The sequence below is a fragment of the Dysidea avara genome, chromosome 14, assembly GCF_963678975.1.
Source record: "Dysidea avara chromosome 14, odDysAvar1.4, whole genome shotgun sequence".
Lineage (NCBI taxonomy): Eukaryota > Metazoa > Porifera > Demospongiae > Dictyoceratida > Dysideidae > Dysidea > Dysidea avara.
The window spans coordinates 11,770,315-11,782,171 of NC_089285.1; the positions used below are offsets into that span (position 1 = coordinate 11,770,315).

General features: G+C 35.8%; 1 long non-coding RNA gene across 1 annotated transcript; it reads left to right on the forward strand.

Moving 5' to 3' along the window:
- The first annotated feature begins 3,190 nt into the window (after positions 1-3,190).
- LOC136244345 (uncharacterized) lies at positions 3,191-11,500 on the forward strand. The gene is made up of 7 exons (XR_010695161.1): positions 3,191-3,737; positions 3,782-3,877; positions 6,639-6,770; positions 7,139-7,228; positions 7,276-7,348; positions 11,207-11,275; positions 11,325-11,500. It is a non-coding gene; the product is annotated as an uncharacterized lncRNA (long non-coding RNA).
- The last annotated feature ends 357 nt before the right edge of the window (positions 11,501-11,857 follow it).

Here is an 11,857-nt window from a genome sequence, read left to right on the forward strand (position 1 = left end):
GTGTTTTATGTTTGTTAAAGGTTGTAATTCTACTGATACAGGATTGAGCAAAGATTAACAATTTGTGTTACTTACATACCATAGATTTAGCGCTGTTTTTAGAAGCAAGTTCAGCCTGCATCATCAGTAGTGCACTCTCTTTGTCACTTTGAATTCCCATGACAGTCTATTGTTAACCCTTCAAGGACCAAATATATTTTCTCAGTATGGAAGAACTCGTAATTTTGTGTTGCAAGGAAGGCAGTGGCCTTCTGTAAAATGAAGACGGATTATTGTTTGCCATTAACGTAATGGTAATTTCATACACAATAATAGTATCATAACGTCACAAAACAGTACTTGTGATATGAAGCAAAGAATGAGCAATGTCATCTCCACTAAATGTCCGCTTGGTTATTTCTTGGTTGTATATTCATGAGGTAGTCATATGATCTTTTGTATGTAAATCGAATCATCATCACGTGCTGAGTCTAATGGCGTTTAGTTTGATGCTCTACAATGAAATACCCTTGAGATATGGCCAATCAAAGTAGCAAGTGTAGAGTAATAATGGAAGAGCTACTTTTTCTTGGCGGCCTAGCAGCAGACATTCTTTTCAAACAAAGCAATACTTGGTGTGATTTTGTCAGGAATTTCATGGTAAGTATTGTGGTACTAGTGAATTCTTTCTACTGTGTACTGATAAGTAGTTGTATTTGTGCCCAATATATTGGGCTTTGGTCCTCAAAGGGTTAATTAATTAATTTCTACTTCAGTGTTAGTCACTAAACAATAAAGGAAACAAGCGAAGCCATGATCAAGGCCAGCAGTCAGACAGTTCTACAGAAAAGTACAGTACTGTATGTTAGTGTCGAACTTGGGAGTTAAACGTCATAAAAAGCTGGGTTCTTTTCAGATTTTTGTGAGGTTCCAGCATGAGGCCATGACCAATCATTCGACCAATGTCTGATAATTTAATAGAGCAGTCAAATCAAGATGCTCAAATAGAGCAGTCACAGTAGGCTTTTGAGGAGCACTGTAGCAAGCTATGTATACAGTTATAAATAAGGAAATGTAATTGGTGAGGGAATCTATGGTGAGGGAAGTTATTGTCAGCAGTTGATGACGTTTCTTTTTGGTCATCACCTTACAGCTAGGCTGAAGTTGCAATTCCAAAGTGGAACCCCCCTTTTAAAAAGTCTGGATCCACCCCTGGTGTTGTTGCTTGCAAAGAAGTGTCAAATGTGTGCAGTATAAAGTGTAAACAGTGTCAAAATGATGTGTAAATGTTTTGTAAACTAGTGAACAATGAAGAAGATAATAAACAAGAAAGAGAAAGGAGTCAATGTAAGCGGCTGTCAAACGTGTGGAAGCAGCCTGTGCACAATGATAGAAAGATAAAATATTGCGATAACCTTTTGAATTTAGCACAACAAGTTCAAGAGGAGCTGATACCAGATATAGGCATTGATAAACACCATGATGAGGTGATGGCATCATATGATATAACTGTGCGATGCTGACTATTAATAGATATTACATCCAGATGAGATTGTTATCAAAGGTTACAACATCAGATCTCAAGATATGCGTAGTTTAAATGATAATAATTGGTTAAATGATCACGTAAATTCCCTGTAACTAATATATCACTCCCATTTGTTTATGGTGCAATTAGATTATCAACCTTTATTTCAACATGATATCAGAATACTACCCAGATGTGTACACTTATAGTACATTTTTTCACACCAAACTTAAGGGAAAAAGCTATGATGGAGTAAAAACATGGACTAAAAATGTAACATGTATATATACATAATCTTGTAATACATATGAACAGTAGTACTTTTTAGGTGGATGTGTTTAGTAAATGACTGTTATTAATTTCAGTGAATAGTGGGTATCATTGGTATCTAGAGGTGAGGTTTTGATTATATTAGGCAGTATGATTGATACTCTACGTTAGGACATCGATTTTACATTTAAACAAATACTTTGTTTTGACTCAAAAACAGCGAATGGATCAACTGAAGAAGAAACATTATTAAAGTGTGTCACCATTGTTAGTGTAGCAGTGTTTGAAGTTATTTTGGTGTAGGAAATACCTAACTCTAGAATATAAAGAGAAAAGAACAAAACATTATGACTTTTGCTGATTGGGAATACATTTGCCAGAAGGTGAGGACATTATAGAGTTACACTACACTATAATTATTCTCCTGTCTCCACACCTCTTCAATCCACATACACATAACATATTTTCCTCTCATATCATCCTGCACTATAGGAAATTCCATTTCAAGATTTACAAAACACATATGATTGTGGAGTGTTCATGTGCATGGTAAGGCAGACCCACAAGAGTAATTACATGGAATGTTGTGTATTTTCATGAGCCGAAAGCTTTTGCATATGATATATGATTTCACTATAGTTTGTTATCTGGATTTACAGTAACATTATTATATGTTGACATCATATATTACACTATAGTATGCTAAACGTTTAGCAAAAAATGAACCGTTCAGCTTTTAGACAGGTAAGCTGCTGTATATTATAAGTTGGTGTGGCTGTTAGATCTGATATAGCAGAGTGACATGCCTTTAATTCGAAGAGAAATGAAGACAGAAATTCGTAGGAAGTAATTGATATTATAGCATGAATCAGGCTACAGAAAGAGCTAGTGCTACTAAATTACTGTGAACCACATTACCATTTAAAGCAAAAGCAAAAATGAAAAACATATGCGACCGGATCTGCGAAAACGTGATGCAGTAGCGCAAGCCTAAATTTCCAATATAAAATATTGAAAATGATTGGTGAAATATTTGTGTATTGTTGAAAACAACATAAATTTTTTGAATGCCACTTTCTTAGTAAAGAAAGGGACTAACAATAAATACCTGGATATTATCTTATTCACCTACTCAAGAGGAGTTAGAAATTCTTACTTTCATTGCAGTAGACCTGGCCAAATGTATGCAAGTTATGGGCATTTGTTTACATGACATTGAAGTGATCGTAAGCAATCATTTACGAAGTTTGCCTTTGTATCCAGTGAAGAAAGGCAGTAAAAGGACAAACTTACCGTAGGCGCGGTACATTTGACGGTGATTTTAATTTGGCGGTTTGGCGAATTCTGCCTAAATCGCCAAATCAAACCACACACTAAACTACACACAGAACACACACTAAATTAAACACACACACATGCGCCCACACATGCACACAACATAAGACACTCCTCCTCTCCACTACCATATAAAAATCTGTGTGTCTATTGTTAACAACTGCTTGTAGCTACAAAAAAGCGCTAGCCAAGTATTCATGATTAAACGCATTGTACAATAATTGATGCGCTGACTAATACAATTTTATATATGTATCATAGCGGCAGAGCAGACAGCAGAGCTCTTCTAAAAGTGTTCTGCCATTGCCTGTGGCATTGGTATGTCACAGTTTTAGTCCTGTGCCCAGACCAATGTTTTCCCTTTTCTCCCACCCAAGGAAAAAAAGTGGGGGAACATATGCACACACTACACTCATGCATGTGCACCCACACACGTACGCATGCATACACACATACACACACACACACATACATACATACATACATACATAGACACCTCCTCCTCTCCACTACCACACAAAAATGTTTGTGTCTAACATTGTTAACAATTGCCTGTAGCTACAAAAAAGAGTCATCAATCAACTCATCCAGTCAAGTTCACTAAGGCAGAGGATGATAAATTTCTGTATATGATAATAGTGATTTGGCTTAACATATTACCACCCTTAGGTTATCATACAACAAAGTGACTATACATCTGTCAGACCTAAACTGCCTACAAGATAACTAATATCTAAATGACAAAATAATTGAATTCTACCTAAAGTAAGTGGTTACTACTGTGAGAGATGGTGTTCTATCCATCATAAATAATGAAGGCCGAGTCTATCTATCAGATTCATCACAGTGCATCTTTTAGTATTTCTTTAGTCCAGCCATAAAACCAATCACTTTTTGACAAAAGTACCAAAAAAAAATATGGGACTTGTATAGTGTTGTTTTAGTTCTAAGGAACTAGAACTAAATCTAGTTTTAGTACAGCAATTTAATTCTAGTTCTAGTACACTAGAACTAAACTAAAATTGTGGTCTATTTTAGTTCTAAAACTAAAACTAAACTAAAATTCTGTCAAGTTTTGGTTCAAAAACTAGAACTAAACTAAAACCTTTAAAACTTTTAGTTCAAGAACTAGAGCTAACTAAAAGGTTTCTCAAGCAATCCTACATAAAAGGGTGTTGTACACTATAACCACTTAGCACTTTCCTTTGAAGATGGTGATGCCTGAAAATGCCTGCAAATGCTACCATAAACATTGTCAGAGGAGGTTGGACATGCACACATGGGTGCATACATTTTGTATTGAAAGTTTAACCAAGCGTCCATGAAAGTTTTCACAAATACCATTCGAGAGTGCACTTCAAGTTTAGTCTATTCAGCCGGTCAACCCCATTCAACCCCACTACTCCAGGCTCGTAAATTTCTCTTGAAATCTACAGGATCATGTGTGTAAGCATTCGCTGGGTGGAATCCATGTGTAATACTGTAGGAACGCCTTATGTACGTGTATTTAAACACAATGATTGTCGAAGAAAGCAATGTGCATGCTAACAAAGCCTCTCAGAGTATTGAAAAAGAAGAGCGGACGCCGCTAGTTTGGCCTTACAGAGAATCGAAAAGAGAATTAGAAACTCACACACCCGCCTTGCAATAAGAATTTGCTGTTCATCTTAAGAAGCACAAGGTAACATGGTGTGGATATTGCTAAACATTTCTTCTATCACTTACTCCTTGTCATATATAAGAATTACGCAATTAACAGAAATAAATTTCAGAAGTGCTTGTATCGTGTCCAACCTCCTCTGAAACATTGCTATTCAGCATTAATTCTGCCTATTTAGGTTATTTAAGCTCAGTTCTATTAGAGCATTTGTTCATTTGTGCACAATGGTAAGTGGAAATAGTGCTGAACATCAAAACACCAAATCTAAAGTTTCTGTAAGTTTAGGGGGTGCTACCAAGGTTAGTATATGTGAAGATATCTAACACTAAAACTAACACTAACTGAAATGAAACTAATACTAACTAAATTACAGAAATATGGGGTACCAGAACTAATACTAACTAAAACTTTAGTGGAATTGGGGTACTAGAACTAAAACTAACTAAAACTATGGTAGAATTGGGATACTAGAACTAAAACTAACTAAAACTATGGCAGAATTGGGGTACTAGAACTAGAAGTAAACTAAAATGAATTTGCTGTACTAAAACAACACTAGACTTGTAGCCTTTTTACTAAGTGGTTTTAGAAGAGGAGGCATTTAAAGTCCATTGAAACCCTATTTTGAACCATTTGTTTGTTTACATGGAGTATATCATATGAGACCCCATAAAGCATATTCAGTTAATTAGTTTACTGCCATGCTTTTTAGCAGGAAAGAACAAATTTCACTGTGATAATGTGTGATCCCTATTAAACAGTGTTACCACTAAAGTGCAACAGGATTATACATGATTCCATGGAAATATCTGTACATAATATTTACAGATTTTGGGGACTATCATACAGTACAATAGCAGTGAATAGTAGGGATTAACGAAAGGGTAAGCCTGGCCCATACTAAAATATCATCAAGAAATCTACCTCAATTTCTTCTCACAATGACAAGGCAGTATTGGTTAAGTTTACCTAACAGAATTTCTACTGGCTGATCCGTTCAGTCAAGTGTAACAGAAAACTGGCTACAGTTATGGCCCTAATTATTTCCAGAAATGTTTCGAATTCACTTAAAAAGCAAACCCTTGGTGTATTAATACAAAGTGACATTTATTCACTATTGTCATGCCTTTTAACTATCCTCCTTTACCATTCTGCCAATTGTATAGGCTTTAATTTACGGACATATACATATTGAACCAATATATTGGAATAAACACATTGGCGAGCTGTTTTACATTACTGAGATATACACATGTGAGTGCATAACTATAATTTAGTGATTTGTATGTGCTGTTGCTTGTCAGCTGACCAGTAGAGTTTCATAACTACTTGCATTTCTAGATGCATTCTTGCTGTGACAAACACTAACCAGCATTTATTTGTTGCAAAATCTGTTGTGTGTTAGGTAGACACTGAGACATAGCCAGAACCCATACCCCACATCAGCAATTGCACATCAAGATCAAGATAAATAGAACAGTCACCATAATACACGATGTACTCAGGCAAATAGAAATTCAGTGATAGTGGCTTTTCTAATCAGCTGTTAAAACAGCTTTCAGTTCAATTTCAGATGGTCATTTCCTGGATGGTATATATAGCAGTCAACAGTCAACCAAATTATATATTTTGGGATGATGCCTCCCACATATTATATATACACTAAGGTATGCCTTCCCTGTATTACTAGTGCTGTGTAGCTAAGCCCTACCTACATAGTACTGTAAGCTGATAGATAAATACTAGAAGTTCGCTTAAAAAGTAGAGTAGGGAACAAACTGGATCTGGAAGTAGCTAGTACGTACTCTGTAAAGTAATAATAAGTGAATATAAGCTCATCCCTAACAAGATTATACCTCCTTACAGGTATCTGTGGAATAAACTATATATCAACAAAGACAGGATACATGTGTTCAGCCAATTCTTCCTTCACAAGTTGGTTAACGAAACATTTGGTAGCAGAGATGATGCTCCAAGAACAAGGAGTAGAACTTGGGAGTAAGTTGTGTTATATAGGATCAGCTCAAATACCTACAGCAGGTCAACCTCCTCAGTACATAATGTAGTATATACAAGAGAGTTACAAGTTTCCTCAGGTGTCCAGTACCTCAAGCAGCATAATCAAAAATGGTCTCTTGCCCTGCTACTGTGGTCAGTGAGGCAGGCAGTAAAGAATTCACTTATATTTTGCGTTTTGTTGATTTTTTTTAATCAGGCCACCTGAATTTGATGTATAAGTGAGATGGTTTTCAAAGGAAACATTTTGGACAGCACGGAGTGATCTCTACTTAAACAATGTCACTGTACTGTTTGATATATAGTATTGTATAGTAATTTAATGCATGCACTCAATGTTGTTGTTACAGTTCAGAGAAGCTTCACTCTCTTGTTAAAAGATGGACTAAGACTGTTGACCTATTCTCTAAGGAATTAATCATCTTACCAGTATGTGAGAGGTGAGTATACTCACCTACGTTCCCTTGCTACATCATGTCTCCAATAGCTCCCACTGGTAAGTAGTCATCATCTGTTGTCCTGGCCAGTTTAAAGCAACCCGTGAGACCAAATCATCTAAGGTAATATCTGATATACATATTATTGGATAGTTCTGCGGTATAGAATAGCCAACAATTGCTGTAAAAGATAGTGTAAAGATAAAAGTAGTGTTTAAACGGTACAGAATGTAGCATTGGTTTCAACTCTACGTAGTGTCTACTGATGTGTGCACACCAAATTTCATCACTCACCTCACATGATACTGTAATGTGTCAAAGAATAATAATAATGGTTCATCTGATTAATTAAAGTATTTAGAGAGGATGCTCATATCTGCCATGACTTTTTTTGTGTTTGGCATCCTTTTCATGAGGGGTACAGGTAATGTAGGAGAAAAATTCATGTTAGAGTTATTGAAACAAAGTTTATGAGGTGTATTTAGTGCCAATGACATAGAGAATTTGTTAAGGAAATGTTTTCTTTGAAATCACAAGTTGCTTGATGACATATTATCAAATTGCTGTATGAACATACGCGTGTGTGTCACTGCATATTTATAACAACCACATCTGTCTACATAAGCTTGAGAATACTGCATTGTAAAAACTAGTACTGTATGGTAGAGATTATGGAGATTAGGCCCACCCAACACACACCAACTTCACCATACAGTTTGGCAGTATTAGTTAGCATAACCAAGCCTACAATATAACCAGAGTGACTTCAAGAACAAAATTTACAAAAGTGGAAGAAATTTCATATTAGAATAGGGATAAAAAGCAATGAGATGATCTAATGCAGTTATACTAGTCAGACAGCCTCACAATAGACTGATCCACTAATATAGCTATAGGTGTAGATCATCTCTCTTCTTTCATTGCTATTATTCTGATATCCCTACTCTAAATTACACTTGTATTAAAGGAAGAGAAGTTTTAAGTAACAAAATAATACCTCATTGAGCCATACCTACTACAATACCATTTTGTAACTTAACACACTGAACAGGCAGAACAGATGCCTGGCCCACTTAGCCCAACTACCACTTTAAAATCTCGGGATCACAACCCACACATTTTGTTACTCTGAAGTAGGATACTCCTTCTCCCCTATCATACAATACAGCAATACTGATCATGGAGGTTGCAAATTCTCACAAAAAATGTGACTAAAAACCAAGCCTTTAATATGCCTCCCATAAGTTGCTACAATTACTGCTCACTGACTGACTGAATTTCAAAGCTACATGACTCGATAATGGCTAAGGCTATAAGGCTTGAATTGGTTGTTTCATTGCTAAATATTGCCTCAGCCTGATTGTTTGCAATGCTGCATTTGTGGTATTGGGTGAATGTACTGAAAATAACACAGAAACAAAGCATAATTCATTATTTGCTAATAGACCGTTGGGGCACACATTCAGCCAAAAAATGTTGGCTGGTGTCATTCTTTTGGTTCGCCTTATTTTTATTATAATAATATATAGTGAAACAAGGCTGACTGGTTAGTTTGATGTTCATGCTCTTCATCTACAGAAAATCTGGCATCCTACTCATTTACGATCAAATTGCTTCTCCCAACAATCAGCTTGAGATGGTCCACTCACTGTGGCATTTGATTTAGCTTGACAACTACTTATATGTACATGTAGGGCATAACTTGAAGATACATGTATGTGTTAACCACAATATGCACATGATAAAGAATGAATCGTACATACGGTACAATGCATGCACATGTAGAATTGCAAGGTAGTTACATTTTGGACATAATAATTTTTCTAAGTCCCTGTGCAGTACTATTAGGTTAGGTAATCCTTAGGCTACAGCACATGTTACTCTTTCAGTGCTGGTCACTGTAAAGTGATAATAACTTTATGTGGTAATTACCTAACTTGATATTTAGACACTCCCTGTTTGTGTGTGTTCATTATTTCCACCAGCTTAGTGGTGACTGTGGCATTTGGCAGATTGTATGTGACCCGGTCCTAGATAATAAAAAATATCCGACAGAACATAACATACCATGCATGAACCATACATGCACAAGATTCAAAATTTTTACACTAGCTATTGTGGTTGACTGGATAATACGACACAAGTACCGTACACTGACAATTTTCAGAATAATTTTCTTCCTCTGAACACCTACCAACTTCTAGTATTCTGACTACAAGTATTCCAAGTTGTCGACAAACTTAGTTACAGCAGCCATCATCATATTTGCAAATAGCTGGTATTTCAGGAGATAATAAAATTCATTATAAAACCTTGCAGTTAACCAACTAGCTAGATAGGCAACTAGACATACAATGTACTGTCAAAAGTATCTTCATGTACTTAATCATACAGTATTACTGTATAGTAGGGACCACAAAGGAGTAGGTATGGCCTACAAAATAATATCACCCAAAGAACAGCTTCAATTAGTTAGGTAAAACTAAGCCCAAACAAGTTTTTAGATCAACCCAAAATGCTTTCAACAAGTTGCTACGGAATTTTTAAAAAAAAATCTTGAATGAGCCCTTGTATACTATGTATATATCAGGACATCCAAATAGTTTGGAGGGGAAATGTTGAGTATCAAGTGCCACTTTCCTGGCTTTGGGATAAGACTCAGCAGGCTTTTAGATCTATAGTTGGTCTTCCTCCCCTTAGTGGTAATTTCCACATCCTTTTAAGAGTCACCTCTCCACGTAAATGCACTTATTCCATGAAGATTGTTACAGTAGATCACTGTATCAATCCTTCATCAGTGACCTACTGACACAAGTGTGTAAATAGATGTCAATAAATTCAGGGTCATCAATTTACGGGTGGGCCTGTTTCGAAAATACGTGGGATAATACATGCTATTTTTTGTAATATTGTTGTTTACGTGTAAAGATCCTGAACAGATGCTAATCTTCTACACATGATCCAGAGTACAGGGCATGGTCCAGCATATTAATTACCTGCTTTGTAGTGGACATTATATAGAATGCCACTCAATTGTTCATTCACCGGTATTAACAGATCTAATAATTATGATTGTCTCATTGTTTATAGTGTGTGACCCTGGGCGTTTTCTCCGCCAGCACAGTGTTATGCACAAAAATCATTACCATACTAATTTAATTGAGCTTGTGCTGACGTTAAATATTTTTTATGAATAATTAGTCAGGGATTTGTCTTTTTAGTTAAAAAGAACAGCGACCTCTTTATTCTCTTAGTCAGGTTAAAGTTAAAATGCTTTGCATACTTTGCAAATATAAAAGAATTAACTAAATGTGACCTACTGAGTGAAAACCAGCCATTTTTGCTATTCTATTTTATTGCTTCATTACATCCAAAGTTTCAGCTTTTATGATGAATGGTCAGTTATAACAGCAAGTTCAATTTGTAAAGCTACAATACAGCAAATAAATACAGGTGTTTAAATAACTGATCATAATTCATGACTATATAAATCATTCTACGAAAATGGAATTTGTTCACCATTAACTGACAACTCCATCAAGCTATAGTGCTTTCCTGTAGTATTTACTGTAAAAGCTTTTCTTACTCTCCATAAACAGTCTAGTTTGTTGGCATATAAGTTTTATTGATTTGAGCTTTATTTTAATACATAGCAAAGTGACTGAAATGTGCATAAAACTATTATGTGGCACACTTGTATCTTATAATTCATTTGTATAAGTAGAATATTGCAAAACAGCCAGTTTTCATTCAATGGGTCACAAATCCCATTGTCTACCAGTGAGATCGTAATGGGGTCAGTATATTGTGCATGCAAGGTGATGTCACTGCCTTGCTGGGTAACCCACCTAATGACAAACTTTGACAGAGTTCCTAGTATAGCTCATTGTCTACTAAGTTTTGCATTGCTATGATGGTTAGCACCCTTTCATCCAGTTACAGTAGTTTTCAAAAATAAAGGTGTTCTTGTATACTATTTAGATGCCACTCCAAAAGAACGACACGGATTGTGGACTGTTTGTACTACAGTATGTGGAGACACTGCTTCAGGTAAGTACTACTCTTATTAGAGCCTCCTGTATTATCATACTTTTTGTAGACAGTGATTGTGAATAGTCACCCAATACCTACGGCCACACAGGAATGGTTCTCACCAACATCGGAAAAGAGGAAGCAGATACATGAATTACTGATGAAATTAAGTGGAATCTGATAGCAACTGTAACTTTTGTACGTTGATTTTTTAAGCGTAACATTTTAATACTAGTTGTTGTACCTTTTTGATGACCATTGCATTTGCCTACTTTAAAAACTCTTTGGTAACCAGTAAACTGAGAAATTTGCAAAATATTAGACTAAAATGTCTTATTGCTCTTTAACTTTTACCATCATCTTTTCCATCAGCAAAACTTTGCTAACAGACACTCCATGTCAACTTCAGTCAAACTTTCCAATAGTTCTATAATGTTAATATGGCGACGGAAGGTTCAAGCCAGGAGCTAACGACTCGGTAGAGCGTGATTGATACGGATAATGATGACACGCTACAACACACACAGCAACAACTTGGCACACGTGATCACACTATATTTAGACTATTCTAATTAATAATGAGTCTTCCACCTTACATCT